At 42.2% G+C, this 17,248-nt stretch overlaps 1 protein-coding gene across 3 annotated transcripts in view; it reads right to left on the reverse strand.

Moving 5' to 3' along the window:
• Fam83b (family with sequence similarity 83, member B) overlaps positions 1 to 16,359 on the reverse strand; it is a 79,656-nt gene extending 63,297 nt beyond the window's left edge. The window contains exon 1 of one of the 3 annotated variants that reach the window (NM_001045518.2): positions 16,308 to 16,359. The gene's annotated coding sequence lies outside the window, so the exon portion shown is untranslated. Of the gene's footprint in view, positions 1 to 3,130; positions 3,498 to 7,339; positions 9,720 to 16,307 lie in introns of those variants that run through there. The other 2 variants (XM_006510953.3, XM_006510952.4) reach the window with 2 other exon arrangements.
• Between the last annotated feature and the right edge of the window lie 889 nt (positions 16,360 to 17,248).

Raw genomic sequence — 17,248 nt, forward strand, 5'->3', positions numbered from 1 at the left:
TTCCTTTTCTCCAATGGCATCTCACCAAGTATATAAACCATATTGAAGGGTATTCCCCATGCCTAGTGGAAGGCCAACATAAAATCAACTCAATAGTATGTTTGTAGACATTTTGTCTCATAGTGTTTTGTTTTGTTGGACTTTTTTTTTTATCTCAGGATCTTTTGTTTGTATATTATGATTTCTAGTTTTGTGTTTTTATGTTTGTATGTGTGTGTGTGTGTTTCTTGTGCTTTTTCATTATGTCCCCATCCCCATTTTTTTCCTAAAGTGGGAGAGAAAAAGAGGCAAGTTGAATAGCTGGGGAGGTGGGAGTAGGTGGACAGAAAACCAGAATATATTGTATGAAGATCAGAATACATTGTATGAATTTTCAATAAAAATATACAGAAAAACATGAATGTTGAAATCAGACTTGATCTTTCAAAGCTTCAAAGGTTTTATCTTTTTCTGTGGGGCATGGGACATTTTGATGAAGACTGCCATACTAAGTAAAGAAATGTATATATTCCAGTGGATAGTACTGATAGAGGAAATGGGGATAAGGACAAGCACAGGTGTCTGCAGGAGCATGCTAGTAAGAATTCCTAGGGACACACGGACAGAAAGGGAAGAACGGCAGCCACGTGTGTACTTCCATCATACAGCTCTGAGATGCTGTCATCCACATGAAGATCTACGAACTGTAAAATAAAACAGTTTAAAACCTCCATGGAAAAGCAAGTTTAGGAAGAATATGTAAAGTATGGACTCAGAGCTAGACGAGAGGACCTAGGAAAACACTGTCCAGCTAACAAGGAAGACCAGACTGTGTGAGAGTGCAGAAGGAAGCTCAGCTTGTTCCAGCCACCCTTCGTTGCTACCATAGAGGTGAATTCAAGTTAGGTGCTGTCCCTGAAATGGAAGGTCATGAACACACGTGATTTTTAATCTGGAATGCACTGTCCTATCTTTTGTACGTAAGTAGATTTGAAACTAATGAGAAACTTCATCTCTATTCCTGCAAGGCAGTTCTAAAATGTAGAACTGTCTATATGGACTAAAATGTTGGATAAAATCATACATTCAAACTATTGACTAAATTCTAGCCATAAGCCAACCAATCTCAAGATAATTTAGCTTTATTTAGAATCATTTATGCTAAAGTTCACTTACAATCAATACATAAAGCTATTAATATGTGTAAATTGATCAGTATTTATGCCTCTGGCAATTTAATACCAATGGAATTTTGAGTATTTTTGAAAACTTTATAAGACTGAACATATACTAAGAACAATACTGATTCATATTTTCATATTACAATTAGAGAAAGTTTGTATTACTAGACACAGTTCCTGGTATTATATAATTATAAGCAAAATTTTTGTTTGAATGTAATCTCATATGGGACCATCTTCCTGTCAGGTCAAAGCCAGCAATATTATTTTATTCAATAAAGTATATTTTAAAACAGAAAGTAAAAATAACCTGAGAACCCTTCTACCCTTAAATTTTTATAAGGATTGTGTTTCTCTTCAAATCTGATTACTAAAAATTTAGAATAATAAAACATTTAAGATGCTACAATTAAATTACAAACTTGCTGTTAATAAGCTGTCAAGTATAAGTTAATATCTACTCCTGATATCCAATATCATGATGATTTCAAAGGGGCTTCATCATTCCACTTAGGATGAAGTGTCTTCTCAGCACAGGGAATCACTGCAAGGAGACCTCACTCTACCACAGGTACTGGGTACGGACATCCTATTGAGGAGAACTCCTTATCTCTTTGAGGTCATGGGAAGGGCAAACCAGAACATCTCAGATTCACTTTATTAACCTCAAAGCAAATTCCAGTTGCTCAATATCTAATTATTTTTTAAAAATTCTTTAACTTTTTAACTAGAAGATGGGGGATAGCAATATCACTTTCACATCAATATACTTTCAGGGTATATTTATTTATATTTGCTGTTATTCCATACATTTGCCTGATCTAACATAGTAATTTCAGATGCAGGGGGAGGTGCAGCAGGGGACTTTCCAGTAAATATTGATAATATTAAAATATGACCATTATTTGGAAGTCCATTCTGAGGGATTTCCACAAAATAATTCATAAGAAGAGCAACAAGCCAGTTGTGCAGAAAGCTTATGTCAGACGATCAATTACATGATTTGTCTACACAAAGTTTAGAATGAAAATAAGGGAAATCAACCTTTTTCCAGTTCCCAAACTATTCCTGAATTTCCATTGGCCAACCTTTAGCATTCCCCCTGCTACAATGAATGGAATGTGACTGTTCTGATGCCATCATACGTGTGCTATGCTGACGTGCCCCATTCTCGGTCATCCTTAGTAAGTGAAGCAAATATTTGGATAGATAAATACAAACATAGTGATGTAACATTAGCAGTTGAAAGGAAAAATGTGCTAACTTGGCTAAAATAATCAACATTAACAGTAGTGAGTTTGGGGTTAGGAACCAAATGTAAAAGTATAAATGGGACAGTGGGTCACATGGCTTAAGTCTGACTTCTGCTGAGTCCTGAGTCTGGCGTTGTAAGAGCTTGAAGGCTCAAAGTCCTCAGCAGGAAAATGAATGAGGTTAACAATTTTATCCTCAAAGAGTTTCCATAAAGATGAAATGAGTTACAACTCCCCACCTTATCACATGCCATGAAAGAGTACTTTAAGTTGTCAGGCAATAATGTAAGAAATAAATTTCATGTAATTAGAAAGCAAAATGTCAGGGGTGGGGAGATAGTTCAATGGGAGTTCAGTCTTGAAACCAATGCTAAAAAATGTTGGGCAAGATAGCCTGTGTTTATGGTCTCAGCGTTAGGAAACAAAAACTAGCAGGACCCTGGAACTCCCTGGAAGCCATTCTAGCTCCTGTGGAGAGTTTCAGATGAGAGATTTTGAATAATAATAATAGTAATAATAATAATAATATGAAAATACACACATGTGCACATACAGACACATATTGATGTATACACACACACACATACATGAAAGCAAATCCCATAATAAAATTCATTGTTTTATACAGTGAATATTTTTAAATACAAAATAAATCTGTAATGGGCACCTTCCACTACTTTTTCTTAGCAAGGCCTTTCTTTATCTATTTCCCCATACCTGCCTGATGTCCCTGATTCATGGTGACTAGGTGATTCATGCTGGGTGAGAACTCAGGGATGTTGCTGAGTGAGCAGTTAGAGTTCTCTGGGAACCCAGCTTCCTGGCAGAAGCTGGATCCTCCCCGCTGTCTGGGTGTGCTGTGGAGTGAAGCTGCTCCACGGGTACATTAAACCTTCTCCAGCTGTTCACTTTTCTGTTGTCCTAAGTGTTCAGGATGCAGCATGCCTGTAATCTAGACCAACAGCCTCAAATCCCATGACCTCAGATAAGATTCTAGGCCATCTGCTCCTAGACCTGAAGCATTTGCCCAGCGGGCATTACTTCCTCTAGCAGTTTACAAATGCACAGAATATTTACACCCTGAAGAATCCAAGTGATTGTTTTGTGGATTACCACTGCTCTGAATTTTATAAATATCAGATTTTTTTATAAGACCCCTTCTATATATTTCCATACAATTTAGAAAATATTAGTTCCTCTTCTAATTAAACTTTTGTCTTTTAAATGATGAGTCAATTCAAGCCAAATTAAAGTATTAAGGCAGGCTTATTGGAGGCAACTCTTGGGAGAGCTCACTGACCACACAGGAGGGGGTCAGTAAAGTCACCATGCAGAGGGAAACAGAAAGTAGGGGGAAGAGAAAGAGAGAAAACATATGGGGGGGAGGGAGAAGGAGAGAGGAAGGGAAGAAGGGAGGGAGAGAGGGAAGGAAGGAGGGGAGGGGGAGAGGGAGGGAAGGAAAAAGGGGAGGAGAGAGGGAGGGAGGGAGAGGGAAGGAGGGGGAGAGGGAGAGGGAGGGGGAGGGGGAGAGGGAGAGAGAGAGAGAGAGAGAGAGAGAGAGAGAGAGAACCAAAATGACTAAATTATATAGTAAATATACAGTGAAAGAGCCACTGAGTGAGATGAAACCCAATCTCTGGGCTGGAAAACTCAGTGTTGAGCAAGCCACATCCTGTAATGGACAGGGACTGAGGGATGCTAGGAGAACCTGGAGGTGGCTTTTGTAGGTTAAATATGCACCTAAGCTACTTGTCCCTGGTCTGAAACCCAACACATAACATGAGCCATTCTGGCCTCCTCATAAGCTGAAGGTTATCAAGGACAAGGACAGGAGAGGACGTCTGCAGTAATACAGAGTGGGGTTTTAGGTCTGGGTGGAACACACTCTCTAAGCAGATAATAGCCTTAGATTCTACATTTTAGGTCTGCAGTTCATCTTGAATTAACATCTGTGTAAGAGTGCATTCGTTTTTTCCTATGCATATCCATTTGTCTCAAGACTATTTATTGAAAAGACATGTTTCCCATTATCCTTGCCAAAGCATGGAGTACTTCTCTGTCAATTGAAAATCCCGTACTGCATAAAAGATCATCTATTTCTGAGTTTGCTTGTTTGTTTGTTTCTCTTTCACGGATATCTTCATTGATCTATCTATCTATCTATATATATGTACGTTTCAGAGTTTTTGGATGCTGTAGCTTAAAATCAAATAATGTAAGTTCCTATACTCTTTTTTTTTTTTTTCTCATTCCAGACTGCTTAGTATGTTCTGGGCCTTGTAGATTTTTGTAAGAAATTTAAAAGCAACTTAAAAATGTTGACACTGGATTATCACAAAGATGCAATTTAGGAACAGCCAAAGGGAAGAGATCCAGAGGGCGGAATAGAGGGACCGCGGGGAAGGAGGAACTCCTTGGCCCTGGGGCCCTGTCTGTCCTCAGCAAGTCAACACCTCTCCAACCAGGAAGAAAGCTCACTTCCTGTTTGGTTGTGTCTTATGGATGTTAGCTTAATATCACAGCATCCAAATGACAAAACAAGGCAGAGAAGCCAGATGCTGCATATATTCTTCTAAACAGCACGCAGAAATGCTCACCACGGTACTAATCCTAGATAATAAGTAGGCTAAAGAGTATGAGAAAAAGCAAAATTATAATCAAAAAAAAAAAGTTTTGTTTTGTTTTGTTTTGCTTTTTAAACCAATGAATGATACCCCAAATGAAGGTAGATTTTCATTTTGACTTGATTTGCTGTTAAGAGGACGGCTCTCCTGTGAAAGGGCTTAGATAAGATCGAGGGCCATGAGGCAGAGGGCATTCCCTAGGACAAGGTTATTTAATGCCAGAGAGAGTGTGGCAGGGGGTGAAAGGAGAAAGAGAATTTCTGGGACCACCTGGAAAAACAAGGACACATACCTTAAGGCATTTGAGAAGGGGGTGGGAGTGTCTCACACTCTGCGGAAGTGTGTAAGGATTAGTCTATATGGGGGAACACATGGAGGAAGGACTCCTTAGGTTGGTCACCAGACAGTCCAAAGATGAGCCTTAGCCCTTTGATATCTGAGGCCTTGAAGTTCCTGGGTGCCTGACATTCTCCAAGAATCAGGAGTTTACTTTAAAAATTCAGATGGACTGGTCTCCCTGTAGGAGCAGAGATTCCAGAATCAACAATGAGGACCAGCTGCTGGACATAATAAGCTAAGTCTACCTGGCCCGAGGGATTTAGCATTTCTTTCCAGAAGTTCCTTTGTCCTGGGAGCCTGCCTTAGACTGACAGACATTCCTGCCAAGGTGCCTGATGATATCTATAAGGCAGAGGAGATTTGCTGTTTAGCCTTAGCTAAACCTAAGATCTAGTACCTGTCTGCCCAACACACACACCCTGTCCCCCAATGATCTAGGAACTTCTAGTGAGCAGCTACCTCCTAAAGATTACAGACTTGTAGCAGCACACCCAGCTCACAGAAGTGGTTTCCTGTAAACGGTACTTCTACAGAAGATTTTAATTTGTGAATCCTCTTTCTGAATATATTCTATTTTGCAGTGGAGGGAAAAAATAAATTTTAAAAGAAGTGCCTCAGAAGTTCTGTTTTTTGTTTTTTTTGTTTTTTTTTTTAACTTTAGTCACCTTGTTAATCCAGGCACTTAACTGATGGCAATCTGTGATTCAGAACTCTACTTATAAAACTGTTTAATAATGTTTATACAGTGGTGCAAACAGTACAGGGTATCCAGAATGAAACGCTATTGGGATATATGAACCCCAAAGGTATAAAAGGAAAAAAAGGAAGAGAGGGCAGGAGTGGGAGGGGAGGAGGGAGAGAGGAAGGGAGGGAGGGAGGGAGGGAGGGAGGGAGGGAGGGAGGGAGGGAGGGAGGGAGGGAGGGTCGAAGGAACAGAACAGAATAGGATGCACTCCACTGGTACTTAACAAGAAACTCTCTCACAGAGTTGTCACAGCATTCCTGGCCCAGGTCACAGGCCAGCAAGAGACCAACTGTTCTCTTCACTCTGCTTTATGAGGCGAACAATTATTTGTCTATCGAAAGTCTTAATGCTCACTGCTAAGTGTTGGATACTTGGGTAATGGCATAATAACAATAATGATAATGATGATGATGAAGATGATGATGATAATAACAACCATAATAGTATACTACCTTAGTAGCACTGGTATGACACATTAGAAAATACTGCAGCCTAATTAAAAATCAAATTATTGATGCAGAACTTGCTAAGATTCAAGCACACGGCTATTTCTATTACGTGGAGGTGTTGTGGTAACACAAAGCACTGGGCTTCCAAAAGAACAATGAGAACCCACTGAGTACTCGGGCTCTCAAAGAGCAAGTATCAGCCTCAGCGGAACCTTCCGGGAATAATACAGATATCACTTAGCTTTTGGGGAATCTCCTGAAATCTCGTGTTTTCATTTCTTATTTATATTAGTCATTCTGCAAACAGCTTTTGTACATTAAAGTTAATCATAATGAAGGGCCTAAACTGTGTTTTCAGTACAAGTTGCGACTCCAATGAGATGTGAGCTGGACTCGTTTTTCTTGTTTCTTGTATGGGTTTTGTTTCTATATAAACCTATCTTACCAGGAAGACTGAGAATTAAATTAATTATAGTTATGCTGTTTGGTGTATCATTAAGATGAAACTGAAGGAAACTATAATGGAGTTTAGATTCTACTTCAGCTATAGGACGCAGAGAAATTAAGAAGGATCAGAGCTGGAAACCTCCTACCGGCCAGCTTTCATGGTGCAAAAGATGCCATGCCTAGTGTTTGGAGGGGTCACTGGGGGGGGGGGGGGGGGCAGGGTTTCCCTAGCTGTAGAATGCAAGTGCTGCAATACCTATCCATCAGGCAAAGTATGTCTGTTGGTGCAATAGAGACAAGAACATGTTAGAGATAAGCGCACCTGCTTTCTTGTTAAGCTGCCTTCTAAATATTTATCTTGACATTAAGACCAGGAAACCTCTCAGGCTGAAGCAGTCCTTTGTGCAGAGGATGGACAATGCAGAAATTCAAACCTGGTCAGTGTGCAAAGAAGAAGAGGCCAAGGGATGCTCAGTGCTAACCCATCTCTCACCGCTCACCCCGCCCCCCAAACCCCTACCCTGCACACACTAGGCCCAGTGAACATCACCCATCAAAGGCAGACAGCTTTAAGATCCCAAGGATGGAGTAGAGTGATGGGACAGCCACCGTGCAGATTGACATTGTTTGTCAACCCTGAACACATAGCAACTGGTATCTACACAGAATCAGGCCTCCACTCTTCCACTGCTGAGAGATAAGTGGCCCCTAAGTCCCATTTCTTCCTGAGGAGCATAAGACAGTCAATGGCTCCTGGAGAAAGGAATGGCATTGTCTGTAATGGTGCAGCCACTGGGATGCTAGGCAGGAAGGGGTTTGTTCAGTGAAAGGACACCAGAGGACCATGGGTTGCGAACATAATCTAAATACACCAAAACTGTCAAAAAGGAAAGAAAAAAGACTTTTGTAACTTGATGAAATAGCAAGGCGTGGTTCCAAATTATCAGATTCATCAATCCTGCAGTTATGAACCCAGATTTGGGGGTTGAGATCTCTCTCTCTCTCTCTCTCTCTCTCTCTCTCTCTCTCTCTCTCACACACACACACACACACACACACACACACACACACACACACAAGCAAAAGTGAGAATAGGATGAAGAAGGACATCTTTTCTTTGAAGATACTGTAGGCATGGTTAAAAAAGGAGACCCAACAATGCCGAAGGTCTCCAAAAGCTGCCGACTCATCCTCATCCCCTGATGCTAGGATCTGGGAAAGGTTAAGAACCCCCTCACAGCTCATCCTCAGTGGGGCCTGTTCCCTAGTTGTCAATATGTGGATGAAGGAGCTTGGCGTACCTCTGCATTGTTCACCCCAGCACAAGCTCACCCAGTGGTACGTCCATTCTGCTGGGCTTCCCCACTCGAATGCCCATTGACTGGTGGACACATTCCTGGACATTCTACAAAAATAACTTCCTTCTACTTCCCCCCAGCTAATCACGATTGTTGTGTTGGTTATTCCATGAGCCTGGAATGCTTCCTGTTTGCACTGCTTTCTTAGTGACCCTTACCAATCTCCCGAGAGGGGTCTCTAAGACCATTGGTTTTAAGGGGACCCATCCTTATCCCTTTCTTACTTTTATCACCTCACTTCCTTTAGTATGTAGCACTGGCTGGGTGAGATAGTGCTCACATGTATTGGCTCATCAGGACAGGAGCTGTCTAAGAGCCTCTGAGGGGTGTGTGCTAACTTACTGGTGAGCTGGCATGCTGTCTCAGATAAGGACTGTTCTCTTACATAACAGATTTCAATTCTATTTACTGCGCAATTATACAGGAGAAATGAGGAGTGTACCTTGCATCTCCCATCTTGTTTTGCCTTGGCTCTCTTTCTCACTTTACAACACCATCTACAAGTCCTTAAATGCCAGAGCCTTAGTCAAACTTACAACACATTCAGACAAAACACCACAGGCAAGAAGTGGCCTTTGCTGTTAAAATGGGACACGTGTCATGAGCACTTTTTGAATCTACTTAAGGAAACAAAAAGTTGTTCTGGGGACATGTTGGCATTTATAGACAAATGATATAGGAGGCATAGCAAATATACTCTCTACCAAGAATCTTAAAATGGTGTTTCAAGCAATTTTAACCAAAGCTGTGAACCTCACCTACAAAGACATGAAAGTCTGCAAATGACACAGCAAAATGTGCAGTCAGACAAAGCAACTGTAGGCTCTTTTTAATGTCTTTCATTTCATTGTGTTATGGGAATGAGTGTTTTACATGCATGTATGTCTGAGCAGCATGTGTGCTTGTTGCATGCAGAGTCCAGAAGAGGGTGCTGGGTCTCCTGAAACTGTAGTCACAGACAGTTGTGAGCTGCCATGTGGCTGCTCAAACCCAAACCCTGGTCCTCTGGAAAAGCAGTCTGCCAGTGCTTTTAACTGCTGAGTTATTTCAATAGCCCACCATCAGACTCTTAAAAAGAAGCTTGAAATAGGTATAATTTTGTGGAAATTATGTCAATGAAGACAGATTTGTGCAATTAAAAAGTTAAGAGAAGTGTAAATGTTAATATTATATCTCCCACAGAAAGACTTTAACAGGAGAGAACAATCATGCATGTAACAAGGACATCACCCAGAGTCCACTCCTCCCTCAGACACTGACCTCAGGGCTCTCTTTTAATCAGGCTTGCTGAGGCAGCTGTACCATAACTGAAATAAAATGGTTACATTTATTTATTTATTTATTTTAATCCGGAGAAACTTTCAATGAAGATCTGAAAAGTCGCCTTTTACTTGAGAGTTATTTTCTCAATAACCTCACCGGCTTCTTTCTTTTGCTTACAGTCTACTTGTACACATAAGTGTTAGTTAACAAAGTATAATCTTTAAGTATGCAAACTGCCGCTGGGTTTGGATGTCCAGAGGGCAGAGCTGCCCTTGGAGAGCGTGATGTAATGCTGAAACAAAGCTGGTGTCCATAGACTCTCATCAGGAGGTAAACCATCCACAGTAGAAAACACACCTGTTTCACTTCCATCTGATCTTAGGGCCCAGGTCCCACTGACAATGATGGAGAAGACAGCATGGTCACCCTGTTCTTTAGTTCTGATTCCTTGCTGTCTGCTTTGTACAACTTGACTCGGTGTCTATAGTTTTTATGCAAATATTTAAAGTCTTACTTTTTTTTTTGTTTACTTGTTTGCATCTCAAAAGTTCTGACTTCTCAACAAGACCACATGTGTATGACCCTGACGCACAGCTAATTAGGATGCTCAAAGGTTCTGATCCTCCATTTTGGAATCTCGCTTGTATCCCTTGCCCTTGAAAAGGTTTCACTCACTTCTTCTCTGGCATTTCAAATTGCAGCACTTTGACACACAACTTTTAACGTGCTCACTGGGGGTGACTCTACTCCAGAAAGTATGTAATGTCGAGCTATTGGAAGAGCAGAACTCAGTCCTGGCTTTCTATTTAAATCAAGGTGACTGGTTTCTCAAATCCTAAGAACTGGACTTCTGCTACAAGAACAGAAGTTTCCACCAGTGCCCTTCTCCTCACACTTCCAGCGGGCAGACTGATGTTTCTTCCTTCTTCTCGCTTGCCATAGAAATCGCACATATTAATTAAAGCTTCCAATGTTCCACATCAATGTTTTAGTACTGTGCTTTTTAAGAAAAGAAGGCTGAACACGAGAGACAAATGAATGGTCCTTACATCTTTGCCTACACTTTGTCAAACTTTTAAAATATATACACATTATTTTTTCTTTATTCTTGAGACTCTCATAAATGTATATAATGAAAGATGAGGTGATCTATCTATTCCCCCAATTTCCCACCTCCAACTCCCCCTCCAAATCTTCTCCAACATGCCCAGCTTTGACCTCGGCTTTTTCTCTGTCTTTTGATAATCCACTAAGTCCAATTAATGTTATCTACAAGTGCCTGGGTACAGGGCCTTACGTTAGAGCATGGGGAACCTATCAGCAGCCACACAATCCAGGAAGAATGATTCTCCCTCCCCAGCAGCTATCAACAGCTAATAGTTCCTAAGTTAATGGCTTTGGAATAGCCTGGAGTCTTCCACATAAACACTGACATGCAAAACACTTTATCTTTCATATAGACCATCATCCATCAAAAGGCAAGTATTTCAGCTCACCGCACACTGGACTGCAGGCTGGGCATGTTGTTTCTATACTATCATTTGCTTTCACTGTCTTACTTCCACAATTAACTGAGTATCATCCTGCAAGGTCAACTTCTACATTTTGGGGAAACGGAACAAACCAAAGTCCATATTTTAGCGATGTTCACCACATCAGTTAAACACAATTTAAGCAGGGAGAATTGACAGGCCACGGCCCAAGGAAAACATCCTAATTCTAAACCAAAGGCCATCTGTCATCGAGCATACTTTCAGCTGTAAGAGAAAGCAATCATTTTAAAGATGGAAAATGGTGGCAGTACATTGTTTAATATTTATTTAACATTCAGAGTAAGGCTGTCGATTTTTTTTTTAAATAATGTATTATAGGTTCTGTGGACTAAAGTTTCTGTTGTAAACCTTGCTTGGCTTTTAACTTCTGTATAGTGCTACAGGTTTCTGGAAACCTAGATTTTATTAAAGTAAAATTTTCAGATGGAGATGACAGGTAACCATAACAAAGGAAATGTATTGATAAATAAATAGGTGCCCAGATGAAGCAAAGAGGGGAAAAATACCAGATAGGGTTGAAAAAAAGAAATGAAGGTAAAATAGAAAAAGTATAGAAAAGGAGAAAGAACACGAAGGAACAAAAAGGAGATAGAAAGACAAGAAGCAGTTTCCCAGGTGTGTGTGTTTTTGTTTTGCCTTTTGTTTTGTTTTGTTTTTTTGTGTGTGTTTGGTTTGGTTTTTGGGTTTTTTTTTTTTTAGCAGTAGAAGCAAAAAATGGGAAGGGAAGGGTGACAACCTAGAATAATCCACAGGGAACACAGCCACTTAGCTCTGCTACACATTTCTCTAGCCAACAAATCAAAAATTATATTTATTTGAGGAAAACACGGTTCTTTCAAAACATCAAGGAGCAGCTGCTAAATGAGGCAGATTAGACTATTTGGAGTGACTCTGCAGAGCATTGTGCTGTTAAAAATTAAAGTCATCATTACTTCTCTGAGCATATAATTGACAGCTCGCATAAAAACCCCACGTGGAAAGATTCCATCACAAGCAGTGGTGAGGAGGAGGCCACTCTGCGGTGCTCTGAACATTCCCTTGCCTTCCCAAATGAGCGATTTTTACACCATCCCAGATGCAACCTGATGTTAATTAGAGAGAAAGCCTTTTGAAATGAAAATATGTCAAGAAGAGAAGAAATCATGAGCTTCCCGGGGAGATTCTGCAGGAGAGTGCTCCCAACCTCTTAGCGTGCTCACAGTGAGAAGTGGGCAGAGAAAAATTTCAGAGCCTAGTGGGAAAAAGACGTGATCACATGGTACAAATATTTCACCACAGTGGGAAAACCTGCAAGTCGGGAGAATCAAGTACTTCATCCAAAATCTTAACGAACTCAGATCTGCTAATGTTTGATTTAACCAATGACTAATGAATCCATTCACTATCCACAAGGACCGGAAGCATTTTTCTGTGTACATTTAACATTCTCGGGTCTGTCAGCTGGGAGCTTCCTGATATGCAAGAATGGTGTCTTGTTTCCAGTTCACTGGGGGAACAGACCATTTGAAATACAATGGTGGATATCTTAATGAATGGACAGTGTGAAGGTCCCAAATATTATTTATTTGCTATCATCATCGCTGTAAAGGATTTATATAAACCTTTGAAAATAGGCTCCTGCCAGGACAGGAGACCACACTTGACTATGCCAGTATTCAAAGGAAGCTAATCACTAAGTACAACTTCACTTTCACCAGGAATGAGCAGCCTAAAAATTATAGGGTATATAGCTCAAATGATAAATATCATATGCCCTGGGGGATAGCTTACCCTTCTTCAATAGGCAATAATACAAAATAAAAATCACACAATAATTAGATGTCCCCAGAGGAAACTTTCCTCAAATCATTCATGATCGTGTAATTAAAGAATTCCCCAGTACAGACATGTCCAGTGAATATCTCTTTTGTTAGTGTCTTTCCACCTGGTAATATGAAGACTGTTCAGCATTTAGGGAAAGTACCTGCCACCAAGCAGCATAGGGACCCAGGTTGGGATTCTCAGCAGCAAAGTAAAAGCCAGGTGTAGTGGTGTGCCTGAAATCCCCATGCTGGGGCATTAGATCCTTGGAACTTAGTAGCCAGACAGCCTAGCACAATTTGTGAACTTCAGGTTAAGTGAGAAACCTTGTCTAAAAAAAGTAGGTTGGAAATCAAAAGGTGAGATACCTAAGACTTATCTCTGTCCTCCACTTGAGTATACCACACTCAAGGTAGAATGTAGTACACAGCACACACACACTCACACACATACACACACCACACATACATCACACACACATATCACACACATACACACACCACACATACATCACACACACACATACACATATACACACACACCACACCACACACACTCACACACACATACACACACCACACATACATCACACACACACACACACATACATATGCACCATACCACACACACACCATACACACACACACACACACACACACACACACACACCACACTAACACACAGATCATTTCACCTCATTCACGTTTCTCAGAATCACAGCCACTGAAAATTTCCTTTTCTTCTCCAAACCCCATTTATTATATGTTAGCCTTCCTGGTTCCTTTAAGCAACCCTTCCCAAGGCTCCTGTCCCCCTGCCTCTGCACACACTCCCACCATTGACACCTCCCTCCATTTCCCCAGCTCCTGTCTCAGGGGAACACAGCAATCAGCCTGACCATGACTGGTAGTACTGTGCCCCACTAGTGGGGGCTGGGACACTTCACTCAGAGCCCATCTTCTCATAAAGAAGGGCATTGCCTCCATTCCCTCTGACACTCTAATACAATCAATCTCTCTCTCAAAAAAAGTTGACTTTGATTTTAACGTGACTTTAGTGATATCTGTAGGAAACTTTAATCCTGTGGATATTTAAGCCTTGTTTTCTGTTTAGAACTGTTTGATAAGAGGAGGATATATTCTGATCCGCAAATGATATGTTCACCAACAAAGCATAAAAATACAACTCACAGAGTTGAACTTACATGAACAAAAGTACATTTCACTGTACTTTTCTATCAATGACATTGTATTTAAGAGATATTATTTGTAGACACTAACAACTACAAGCTACAAAGGGGGCAAACAAGCATACTCACCTAACTAGCTAGACAAGGATAACTTGTCACTTTGCAAATAATTAGTCAAATTAAACTAAGTGGTCCCTTTCTGAAGAACATCCTACAACCGGGACTATGATTATCGGCGACCTCTGCTTTAATGAGACCACAGGTTCACCACAGTATTCTGGAGGCCAATGTAAACAATGTTACGTGTTATAAACTTGTTATGATTCAGTCTAACTGAATGGGGTGTATGTAAGGGAGGGCTGGAGAGTGAAATAGTCAACTTAAGAAAATACTAATAAGGGCCTTGAGATGTCTTTGCCAGCAAATGCCTTGTGGTACAAGTCTGACTACCTGGGTTAATTCAGGATTCCACAGTGGGAGGGGAACTACCTCCCAGAGCTGCTGTCGTCTTCCCTCCATACCCTTTATAACACACACACACACACACACACACACACACACGATAATATAAATATAATCTTTTAAAATATCTTTTAAAAAATATTCTCAATAAACAAGCATGACTATACACTGTAAGGCATGTGTGACAACTACAGGAAGCGACCAACAGATAATTAGCTAATAATTAATTATTGTAATTATATTTTAAAATAATTACAATTAACAATTAATCGTTATACATATGTACATAGATTACTTATTCCACCCCAAGAATGTTGCCAGTTAAGAAGTAAACTCAAAAGCATAATCGCAGAGACATCACTGAGTCAGCACCAGGGGTGTGGTTTGTCTCTGCATCTGTGCAATCCCTTTCACCAACTCTTCAACTGAGCTACTTCCCACAGTAAATTCTGAGCAGCTGCAGTCTCCACCTGCCAGGCTTAAAAAGGAGATCCACCCATCCCCTCAGGCAGGCTCTGCAGGCTGCACCAAACACCCTTGGTAGAAGCATACATCCCTAATGTCCCAGTCCCAAAAGCAAAGGGGTGGAATTAGCAATCTGATGGTGTAGGGACAGCTAGCTACTGTGCTTGGAACTAAGAGTGACAGTAAGTAGAAGACTGACAGATCTCCGCCCCACTTTGCAATCATCATTGGTTCTTTACTTTGGAAAACTCCAAGCTGTTTTCTCTCCTAAGCTCCTCTCATCATCTTCCTCCTTTCCCTGTGGCTTGTCAGCTCTGATTCAGCATCAGTCAGATGTCCTTGGGCCCTTGGGCTTGTTGGGATGAGAAAGGGAAAGAAGGGAGGTGCCTGCCAGTAACCTGGATTTAGGAGGTTGAGTCTGAAAATGGACTGTGGGAAATTATAATCTCGCTTCAACTGCTTGCAACCAGCATGTCTTCTTGTCTCTTGATATGTATTTATTTAGTCTCCACCTCTAGATCAGAGAGACCTTGTAATCTGTAGCCTTATCACACTAACCATAGCCAAAGGGCCGCCGGCATTCCCATAACCTCCCATCTGTCCTAAAAAGCACTATTGTCTTTTTACACACTCATGATCCCAGCAGTAAACACAAGCTCTCCGCTCCCTCGCTCACAGGAAACCCATCAGACAGAACAGGCTTGAAGTCTCCAAGACCCTTCCAGAAGCCACCTCTGTGCTTAAGGTCACAACCTACAGGGGCGGATTCCCAAGGGATCAGAACCATCTGGAGAGCTCAGTGAGGTCACAGACCCAAGGCACCCCAACTGTAATTAATCATCCAGCAGAGAGAAAGTGGATCATAGAAAAACTCTTCCTCTTCAACTTCTGCTTGGTCTTTGAGCTCTCTCTGCAGCCGAGCTCTGGGCTTCCTGGTAACCCAGACCCGTCCATTTCCACCCTCTTCCCTCGCTCTCCCCAGACCCTCTTCCACCTAATCTTCTCTGAGGGTCCTTCTCGCCAGCAGGAAATTCATCAAGCGATCCTGGGGGGGGCGGCGCCTGTTCTCTAGACCGCACCTCCAAAGTCAGAGACATCACTTTCAAAACTTTGTAACTCCCTCTCCCCAAGTCCAAGGAAGAGTCCTGGAGCGCAGCCCCGCACTCTGCAGGCCCCGTCCGGTCCCCGTGCTCCACTCACCCGCCGCCACTGCTGCCGCCGCCGCCGCTGCGAAGGTGGCGCCCAGGAAGCTGGGAGGAGGGAGGCGCACCTGCGCGGGCGGCGGGCGGGAGCTGGCCGCACCTCCCGGGCGGTGCCGAGCGTGTCACCAGGGGGCGGCGAGTTGCAACAGGTCCCGATTCTCTACACAGAGTAGCACACACGGCCCAGCGCCCTGTCTGAACTCAAAATCCCAGCCCTGCACACAGCACTCTTTCTTTTCCTCCTCGCCCGCCGGGCTGGGACGCTGGAGCAAGTCTGGACACCTGCGCGCTGCGAGCAGGGACCCGGAAAAGCCAAGCACACCTGGGAAGAAGGTGGACCTTTGAGCTGGACAGGGGTGCTTTCCGCCTGGCTCTTGGGCTCCAGGATGCACTCTGGAGCCCCAAGCTTTGGAGCAGGGCTGACCCGCAGCCCGTAGCCCACAGCCCGCAGGGCAGGCCCCCTGGCTGGTTTGGAAAAGACAGAGATTGAAAGGTAGTTGAAAGAAAGAATTTCAAAAACCAGCAGCTTGGGTATGGATTTTCGACTGTCTTGATTTACTTGGAAGGAAAGGACAGAGTTGAAAACAGGGATGTCAGCAATACAAGCAGCTCTCTCCTGGGAACAATGGAAGAAGCAGAGACTGAAATTTGATTTGTTTAATTAAATGTATTTATTCACTTTACAACCCAAATATCAGCTCTTCCTCTCCTCCCAGTGCCCCCCTCCCCTCAAGTAAGTCCTCTCCCCATTCCCCTGAGAGGGGAAGCCCCCTTCTGGGTGTCAGGCCACACTGCTGTCATCCCACCACTACCCTACCCACGCTGAACATTAAGTTGCTGCAGGACTAGGCATATCCTCTCCTATGGAGGCCAGACAAGGCTGTCCATTTAAGGGTGTGGGATCCACAGGCAGGCTGGTAGGCAACAAACAGACTAGGA

The sequence above is a fragment of the Mus musculus genome, chromosome 9, assembly GCF_000001635.26.
Source record: "Mus musculus strain C57BL/6J chromosome 9, GRCm38.p6 C57BL/6J".
Taxonomy (NCBI): domain Eukaryota; kingdom Metazoa; phylum Chordata; class Mammalia; order Rodentia; family Muridae; genus Mus; species Mus musculus.